Source organism: Actinia tenebrosa, unplaced genomic scaffold (genome assembly GCF_029948245.1).
Source record: "Actinia tenebrosa isolate PJP-AT-01 unplaced genomic scaffold, QUT_ActTen_1.0 PGA_scaffold15__27_contigs__length_11533743, whole genome shotgun sequence".
NCBI classification, from domain to species: domain Eukaryota; kingdom Metazoa; phylum Cnidaria; class Anthozoa; order Actiniaria; family Actiniidae; genus Actinia; species Actinia tenebrosa.
The window spans coordinates 2,316,447-2,326,273 of record NW_028292575.1 but is presented as its reverse complement, the minus strand read 5'-3'; positions in this window follow the sequence as shown (position 1 = coordinate 2,326,273).

Sequence of the window (9,827 nt, the reverse complement as noted above, 5' to 3'; positions counted from 1 at the left end):
AGAAATATGATCTGAAGCATTTCTCAGCTGTAGATTATCACTTAGAAAGTTTACAATGTTCACTCCTGCATTTTTCCGACTGTTTGAAGGCTTTCTTTCGCTCTTGATAAATGACCCGTTTCACGTGATGGGCTGTTTTGAAACTCGCTTCATTGGGCAAAACAAACAATCTGGTCATTAAAATCATTTTATCGGGTACTAGTTTGAACATATCTTCGTCTAAGCCCCCACAGATTTCCTCAACAAACTGATAAGCATACCACGGCTATAAAATTTCATTTTCCTCGGCCTTTTTGTAGTGAGACTTCAAAGGCCCTGCCTTTTATTACTTGTACTAGGGTATTGTTTATCATATAGAAAATTTCCAGAGTTGCGGGATATCATTTAGCAAGTCTTCATTGGTGTTAGTCAATGATCTAAATATGATAGCATGTAATAAAGAGAATTTAGCGATTCCTTATGACTTCACTCGCAGATAAAATGACAAAGAAAAAAAATCAAACTTTTTCTATAAAATAAATCACTATATCTTAAGAAAATTAAACGTCAAAATCCAAAATAGAAGAAGGCGTTATTCCTGCGGCGGTAGAACCCTGGCATGGCGACTTAAATTAAATTCTCCGAACTGAATCGAAAAACAGTCCCTGCAGGAATTTGCTTCCTAAATGTTCATAAATATTATTACCTTTTTATTTAAGCAATTATTGGCTGCCAAATCGTAAACCTAAGTTCTTTTGTAATCATATTTTCTCCTAATAAACGCCAAAGTAGCGAACATGATTTCGCTAGCTTTTAAAAAAGAAGTCTTGCATTCAAATGACTATATTTTGGTAATTAACTTAATAGGCAATAACTTAAACTAAAATCCATTAAAAAGTGAAAGCATTACCGACATCTTCGTTAATATTTTATTTCACAAGTCTACATTTCAGCGTCTAATAATTATTTTCATCATAAAAGTAAAAAAAAAACCTTAAAACTAGTAAGTTTTCATGCTGATATTTCCCCCCGTCTTCCCTCGAGTTATTTAATAAAATTTCAGTTTAAGAGAATTGAATTTTTCAAAAATGTTCCTAATATGTGCTTATCTGCTGTTTATCTGGGAATGAAGATTACATTCCAGTGCATTTTCAACCAGTTTCGTAAAACCTTCCCGCCATTTTGGCAGACGCGTCCATAACTGGTGGGAAGTATGAAGCCACGCAGCTTTCTAAATTCTTCCCTCCATCTTGGTTATATGAATACAAATACATCCTTTTTGCTAATAAAATGCTCCCAAAATAGTTGGAAAGGCTTTCCTTTGAATTCCTTTCGTTTGAGAATATTCATAAGGCTTGAAATATCTTGCATGAAGATTATTATCTATGGATATTTTAAGCTTCAGTTTGTTGTGCGGGTTAATTTTTTTCAGTTTCAGTAAATGCAACTGAGATCAGTGAACTGAAGGCTGAATACCCCATGCATTGACAGATGCAAGCGTTTCCGAATATAAAAAGCGAGATTACTTGGCTAATTTTAAGATAACCTCCGCGACTTCGACAAATGCACTGGAAATTCATACACGGTGGGACTTTCTAAGTCAAAATTTACTTCCTGACTTTTCTGGATCACTCGATGGAAATTTCCTGTCTTATGTCGTAGTTACTTAGGAACAATCATGAATTTTTCATGTTTTAAGATGTTGAAGTCTATTTCTGTATTAACCTTGAAAATTTGAAGTAAATAATTTAATGAGCTAAAGTAAAGCGAGAAACATTAAAAAGCTCTTAAACAACCGTACACGAGATTTTATGTGGAGGCCGACGCCAAGATGGCAACGTTAGATCATTCGGACATCTTTTGCTTTGTAAAGATTTTTGAGTCTTTACTTTCTAATGCATGACTCAAGAGCTTATTATTAACATTGGTATAATTAAATTGTAAGCGTGAATCTAGTAAAAAATTCACAGTTTTATTTTAAATATTGATTATACCGTCCAATTATTTTCAAGCAGGTGAATCCAGTTTTTCTTTGTGTGAAATTAGTGTATTTCCTTTTTCTTCTGCCATTGAGAATTCCGGCATAGACCAACCTGGTTTTTGTCTATCGCGTTTTGAATCCTTATTCTCGCGGTCATAAATGAAAGCTGTGCATTGGAAAAATAAATAAATAAATAAATAAATAAAAAAGAGAATGAAAATGAAAAAAAAAAAAAAAAAAAAAAAAAAAAAAGAAAAATATGAAAATGTGGAAATGCGCTACATAAGAACCCCATTATATTATATTTATTATATTAGAAAAAGATAAGACATCATACAAACCAGTCTTTTGTGTAAAGGGAACGGTTGTCATCTATAACAGTATTTGTCGAGAGATCGAGATATGCATTTTTTGCATTTTGAAAACATATTTTTGTCAATATAGCTCACTGATAGTAAGTTGAATATTTTTTAAACTCGGAAAGATAATGATGATGGTGATAAATTATAATATAATGACTGATGACGATTATGAATGTAATTTTAAGAAAAATAAATCAAGTAGGTTTTTAAAGAAATAAAATAATGATAAAATGTAAAATAATGCAGAAACCCACTGTTTACTTTATATAACAATTATTCTAATTATTTATTTCGAAACAAAAATCTTACTTGCATTCTCTTTCTGTTTTTTAATTCCTTAAGAATATTATTTTATTCCCCAAAATTAATTTCGTACGTATGAGAGGAAATCTTTCCCCAAGATTGCACGTTGTTCGCTCATATACGCCCGCCCACTCCCTCCAATAATGCAAGAATACTTTCATCCCTTATTCCAAAACGAAACTTTAACATAAATATATTTAACTTTGTAATTACACTCTCATCCGTTTAATATGAAACTTAACGTCGTATTTATCTTAAAAGAAAGCAAGTTTTGTCTTAAACAATTCACTTACTATCAACCTCTCAGCGTGATCTCCTATGTAGGTTGAAGATGTTAATAAAATAGCGAGAGAGGATAAAGAGAATAATGAAATAAAATTTTGAGTGGAGAGTAAGTTTTCGTATTATTTTTTGTATTATGAATTTTTTTAGTTTTTATTATTATTATTATTTATTTTGCATTATTTATTTTATTAGTATCATTTTCAGTTATTTTTGCCAATTTCTTTTAAGAATATTTAAACCCTTCTAGCTTTATATGCTATATATTTTCTTTTTGCATCCTAGATGTATTTTTTCTCTCTGAATTTCGTAATATTTGTATCAAGAGCTTGTTTTTATTTCCTGCTATTTTAGGCGCAGAAACTGCTTTCAGTTTGAATAAAACAGAGAATCGCCTAAGGTTAAACTCTTGTCAGCTAGTGCCGGACTTATCCCGGATTCAGTAATTAATCACTTTGAAGCCCCTCCCGATGTTATTCGATGGGAAATTCTTCATCGTCAGTGCTTAAACTAGTGCACTTCCTATCCAGACAACGCATTTCATCTTCTTCAAATGATTCCAAAAACTATTCTTTCCCTTAAACCAGATTAGAAATCCTCAAAAATTCTTAAAGCAGCGAAAGCTAAATAAAAAGATTCTTATTTTTATCTTATTAGTGGCGAGGGAAATTTTTAAAACTTGTTTAGGAAATCTTCAGTGATTATACTTCTAAGAAGCTTTTCTTTTCAGATGACCAGATGCTACAGTTCTTACAAGAAACTCCCGAATCTTAGATTTACATCCGCTTTGATTACTGTTACGATGATAAACTTTTACCCAGACAGAGAAAACTATATTTGGTGAGTAGATATGAAGTGCCGTTGTGTCGCATAATGACCTTAAGGGGGGAGGGGATTGGAGATTATGCACCAATGTATTTCCAACAGGGTTTTTTCCATTCCAGACACGTGTCATTTCCTAGAGTATCATTTCTTTATTTAATGGTTGCGCATAAGATGACACAACTCAAACAAAGAAGCTTATTTTCAAGACCAAATATTTTGATAAAGTCATCCAATATGGTGGATGTGACGTCACATGCACCCCATTTCCCAATCCCTCCTCTACTGGGGAAACGTTTTGGCACTTGAGGTTTTTGGATTTCAGGGGGACACATGAATATTTACCAAAATATCATGTTTTAACGTTTTTCAAACAGCGCAAAAAAAGTAAAAAAAGTACTATCTAATGCTCGTTTTCACTCATTTCACCGACTGCTTATCGACTTTGTTGTTAACCAAAATAGTTTAGACAAATTGCAGCGCATTCTGGTCTATCTTGGGTACTAACAACACTATATAAAGCATGGTAAAAAACGATGTTTGAGTAGAAAATGATTCAGAATTCACAATATTTAGAATGTGCTGACAACGTAACTTTTAAGAAAATGAAAGGAGAAATTAGTATAACAAATGTAGAGATTTCATTTTATAAATAAAAGTAATAATATTTTATACCTATAAATAATATCCATTACATTTAAGTCTCAATATAGAGCAGGTGCATGTTACGTCATAGCCGCCATCTTGGTTGACGGTAACAAAGCATTCCTCATTAGCTTCTCTTGTTAGATCAGCCAACATGGCGGTTGTTTCATTGTTATTCATATGTCAAGGGATTTTGAGTCATGTGCATGTGGTTGCACACGCTCTATAGAACACGAAACTTAAAATGTAAGGTAATACTCTTCCTGCTTCGCGGAGTCCCTGTGGTTTTTCGATTTGTTAAATCAACCAACATGGCGATCATGTTTTACCAGTATCTCAAATTCCTCTACATTTAAAATAATTTTAAAATGAGAAGTTTAACTTGACATGTTTTCTTCGGCAAAGCGATTGCCATCTTCAGAAGTACGAATGTGTATGAGAATATATATGGAATATATATTTGTACTGCGGTTGTAATGTATCAAATTGAGCTGATCCTCGCAGTGTATGAAGGAACTTATGCAGCTGCAAATTGAAAGACTCAGAAGGAAAAAAATATATTATATATATACACTTATTTCAATAAAGTTAGTCGCCGGAAAAGCAACAAAGCCGAGACCGACAAGGATTATGGGGAGATACATTTTACATGTTTCAACCACTTGATAACTGTTGATGGACTTAAGATCTTCTACCAGTTACAAGTTCACCTCCTCTGAGCATCCTCAACTGCTGCAGTTTGTGTCAAAAGCTTTACTTGTTGGATATAAAATATTTCCCATGATTCTCAGCGATCTCAGTTTTCTAGGTTTTTGGTGACTAACTTTATTGAAATAAGTATATATACACCTATATATATATATATTTTTTTTTCGGATAGTTACGCATTAGCTTCTTTTAAGATTGTTTTATTTCTTTTTATTCATGGTGCGTGAAGATCAAAACGAATAATGAAGAAGTCAAAAAGGTTTCAGTAAAGATTTAATCCCTTAATATCTAAAAGCTATGAGTAATTTAAATATTTGATAGTTTTGTGGCGAATAGTCGTTGTATGCTATTTTTGACCATGATCAAAACCACCTTAAGATTACCAAAACCTCAAATTAATTGCCCGAAAAGGAAGAAAATCTCCGTAATTAAAAACAATTTAAGAACTGGGGATTTAAGGATAGTGGGCATACTATTTCTTTGATTTAAACTATAATTTTAAGCGGGGAAAAAGGGTTAAATTTTTCGATTGATTAGAATTGAGCAAAGTAAGATCATGGTACTGGCACTGTCTCGGGAAGGCGAGAATGAAACGATTGATAAGTGCTTCCAGTTGATTGGTTCCAGAACAATGTTATTTTCCCCCCATCGTGTTCAAACACTTCAGGTCGAATCTGCGAGGCATGCCTAAACAATTGTTTTATTTCACTGGTGTAAATATTGGCCACGTTCACCAATTTATCAATTCGATTCGCTTTCGAAGACTCTTTTTCATATTCTCGCATTTTTAGACTTATTTTCTAAAAAATACATTTGAATTTGTTTACCATCCTTTACGGCTTTTTTACCATGTTGAATAATTCAAAGAAAATAATGAGAATCTAAGAAATGCGAAAGCTTATTAAATAATTCAATATTATGGGCAGCGTGTAAATTTTTCTTAAGACTTCGTAAACAAATCGGATTGTTAAAAAATTGACGTGACTTTGATTCCGTCAAAAATTCTCGGTCATTGCCGACGTTGCGGTTCTTTCAAAGCGGAAAAAAGCTCATCTTTCTGCAAAATCCCGCAAAACAACGCTAAGCAATTCAACTTATCTCAAAAAATCTTTTTCAATTATTTTATTAAACGTTCATGATTGTCTGTCATTATGACTCTTAGTTCGAACTAATAGTAGATAATTTAATTTACTTGCTCTACTGGGTTTGAAAAAGCTAACAAACTAATAGTCTTACAGACCGAAAATCATCAATTTTGAAACTAATAGACTAAACTCTAGTTATTAGCTTTGATTTATTAACAATGACATAATATTTAACCTGAAATATTTTCCGCTTTTTTCTTATGTTTTGTGGTCAGCATGTCATGCTAGATACGAAAAAGTCTGTTTCTCGTAATCACTTTTCAAAGATGTAGGACGCTTTTCTACAGACAAAATAATGATAAATAATTCCGTTTTCGTAAAAACTAATTTTTTTCTTCATTAGTCGTAGCAAGCTCCTGCTATTACTGTGATTGCTTGTGATATTTTAGGGCGTTTTACTAAGAGAGGGCTAATTTATTCAATAGTTTCCCGCGCATTTTTCATAGAACGGACGCGTCCTCATGGGTTTCCCGCCTCTTTTCTTAGTCCAGGTTTATAGACCCATTGTAGCACTTTGGAATGGAACACAAAACAATAAGCTTCCAATTCTCTGGAGATTGAAATTCTTTTGTTTTGCCCTCCAAATTGAGCTCCTTCGATGTCACATGCAAGGGGTCTATGACACGGATTCTAAAACGGCGTTTCTTCATCGGCTTTTCTATTCACACTTCCTCAATCAAAAGTTTCAATCAGTATATCACTCTTACTCGAAAGACTTTCCGCGCGTGAGTAAGCAGGAAAAGTTTCAATGCAGTGGTAACTTTTTTCTTTTAAGTTATTACGGAATGAATTTACAGATCTGAGTATCAGGTTTTGCTGATCAGTATTGAGTAGCTTTGGTGTCATCTACACATTTTACACTGCAGTAACTTTTAAGATATTTTTTGTCCCAGTCTTGTAGTGACAGAATCCTTATTTTTGTTATCTTTTTTTATTGAAATATGTTTTATTCTGTATAAAAAGACATTTTTAGCTAGGCTTTTTAGTTTCCAGACCACGTGTCATTATCTTGCGAATTCTTCGATTCCACGTTACCTCATCGCGGTCTCTAGGGAGAGCGCTGGTGCCTTTTAACAAAATATTTCTTATTAGCATATCCATTGTTAACGGCACGACATTGTTAACGGGACCCTAATAGGTCTAGATACTTGATATATATATTAAGTTGTTTCTTCCTTCCTTGCTTGCTCCGTGACGTCTAGATCAATATCCAGACGTGTCCTCAGGGTTTATCCGCCTTTTTCTTAGTCCATGCGAGCTTCTGATTATGACTGATATTGATTCATAGATATTTCACTGAAGTTGTTTCTTTCTTCCTGGCGAAGTTAGTATGTGTGGTGTATTGCATGGTGGGTAGGGTAGTTAGTATGTGCGGTGTATTGGTGGGTAGAGAAGTATGTGTGGTGTATTGGTGGGTAGAGTAGTTAGTATGTGTGGTGTATTCTTCGATTGGACGTTACGTCATCACGGCCATGTTGGTGCAATTTAACAAAAAAATTTTCATTAGCATCCATTGTTAACGGCCCCACAATGGCCGCTATGTTTTTGTCTTTTGACTCTCTTGGGATTGCTTGCAACTCATCAATTGGTGTGTGGTGTATTGGTGGGTAGAGGAGAATTATGAATTTTGGCAATTTTGAATTTTGTGGAAAATATTTGTTTTACTTAACTTCATGCAAGACTTCTGATAGAATAGAAGATAAATAAGATACACGAACATTCGACAGCACCAAATGACAAACAATAGCACGTACAGACATTCATGGAGATGGAATGATTTTCTTTTACACTTAATGAAACTTCAATAACATCAATTGACAAACAATTGCATTTATGGACAATCATTTACCCAAAAGTGAAAATTCATTAGTGCTATTAGCATAATCATTGACAATCTATAACGCGCTTGGACAATCATGAGGGTCAACGTTATATTCTATAGCGTGGTTCGACAAACATTTGCATGATTCGAATAAACAATAAGAGAAATAAAACAATCATTAGCGTTTTTTTTTTTTTTTTTTTGATCACTTTAATACATATAAAAAACTCAGGAAACTGCCTCCATAATAGCGGCTGCGTAGGAGAATAGCAATTAGCTCACTTAAAGCAACAATTAAAGCCGACATCAGCCGTCCAGAGATCCAACAACATACGAACTATTGGGCTGAGGCAAGACGACAAGGGATTGCTCTAGGTCTCTACAGAAAGCAGTTGCTAATGGAAGGGTTCCAGAGAAATGTGGCAACCATCACTATCGCTAAATGTGATCAGTGGTTCAGATATATGCAAACGTATTTGCCACGATGTGTAAATGGCGAAGAAATTGAAGGCTAAAATAGTTTTTTAAAAAATCGCTAATGATTGTTTTATTTCTTTTATTGTTCATTCGAATCATGCAAATGTTTGTCGAACCACGCTATAGAATATAACGTTGACCCTCATGATTGTCCAAGCGCGTTATAGATTGTCAATGATTATGCTAATAGCACTAATGAATTTTCACTTTTGGGTAAATGATTGTCCATAAATGCAATTGTTTGTCATTTGGTGTTATTGAAGTTGAATTTCGCGCACAAGAAAATACATTCCGCGCATATGAATGTACAAACGCGCTATTGATTGTCCATTGATGCCTATGAATGTACACGCATATTCAATTGTTGTTATTGAAAGTTGATCCGCGCTAATGATGTTACTTGTGGTGTTGATGAAAGTACATTACACGTTATTGATACAACTATTGGCACAAATGAATGTACATTTTCTGTTAATGAACGGCAAAAGGTGTACAACTTCATCGATCATGGCTCTGATCCTCGGCCGTTCAACTCAAGAAGCACTCAAGAAGGTAGAAGAGCCGGAATAAGGGTCAAACGAAGAGAAATTCATCAAACAAATGCTATTAAGAGCTTCGTTACGCATCGTGGAAAAGAATCTTTATCAAGTCAAAGAGGTTTAAACAAAAGCAATCTGATTGAAATTCATCTTCAGCTTCAAACTACGATCACAAAAAAACCTCTTTCTATGGCGGTTATAAACTGCCGGTCTTTAAACAAGAACGGTGCAAAATTGAAAGACCACATAGTGGAGTATGACTGTGATATACAGGGGCGTATCCAGAACTTTTCAAAAAGGGGTCCCTACACACCAAACTTTTACTATGACGTCATAGCACTATGGTACGATTTGCTCTTTTTTATGGCTTTTGTGGCTTAGAAAGGGAGGTCACGGGTACCCTAGGACCCACCCCCTAAATACACCCCTGATGCTATAGCGAACACAGAGACTTGGCTTCCGTGCGAAATATCCTAGCTAAACAAATCATCGGCTAGCTAAACAAATCACCTTTTGTCCAAAAGGCTACAAAGTGTCGCATGTTCCTCGAGGCACTGGTCGACGTGGAGGCGGTGTTGGTATTCTTTACAAAACATCCCTTGAAGTACGCTGTCCTGACAGCCAACAGAGTATAATTCTTTTGAATATTCCCAGCACCTTGTAAAAGTAAATTCTAAATGGCTGACGGGATCGTCACAATCTACCGACCCCCGCCATCTGCCGCAAATGGAATTACTGTGCAACAGTTTTAACTCGGAATTT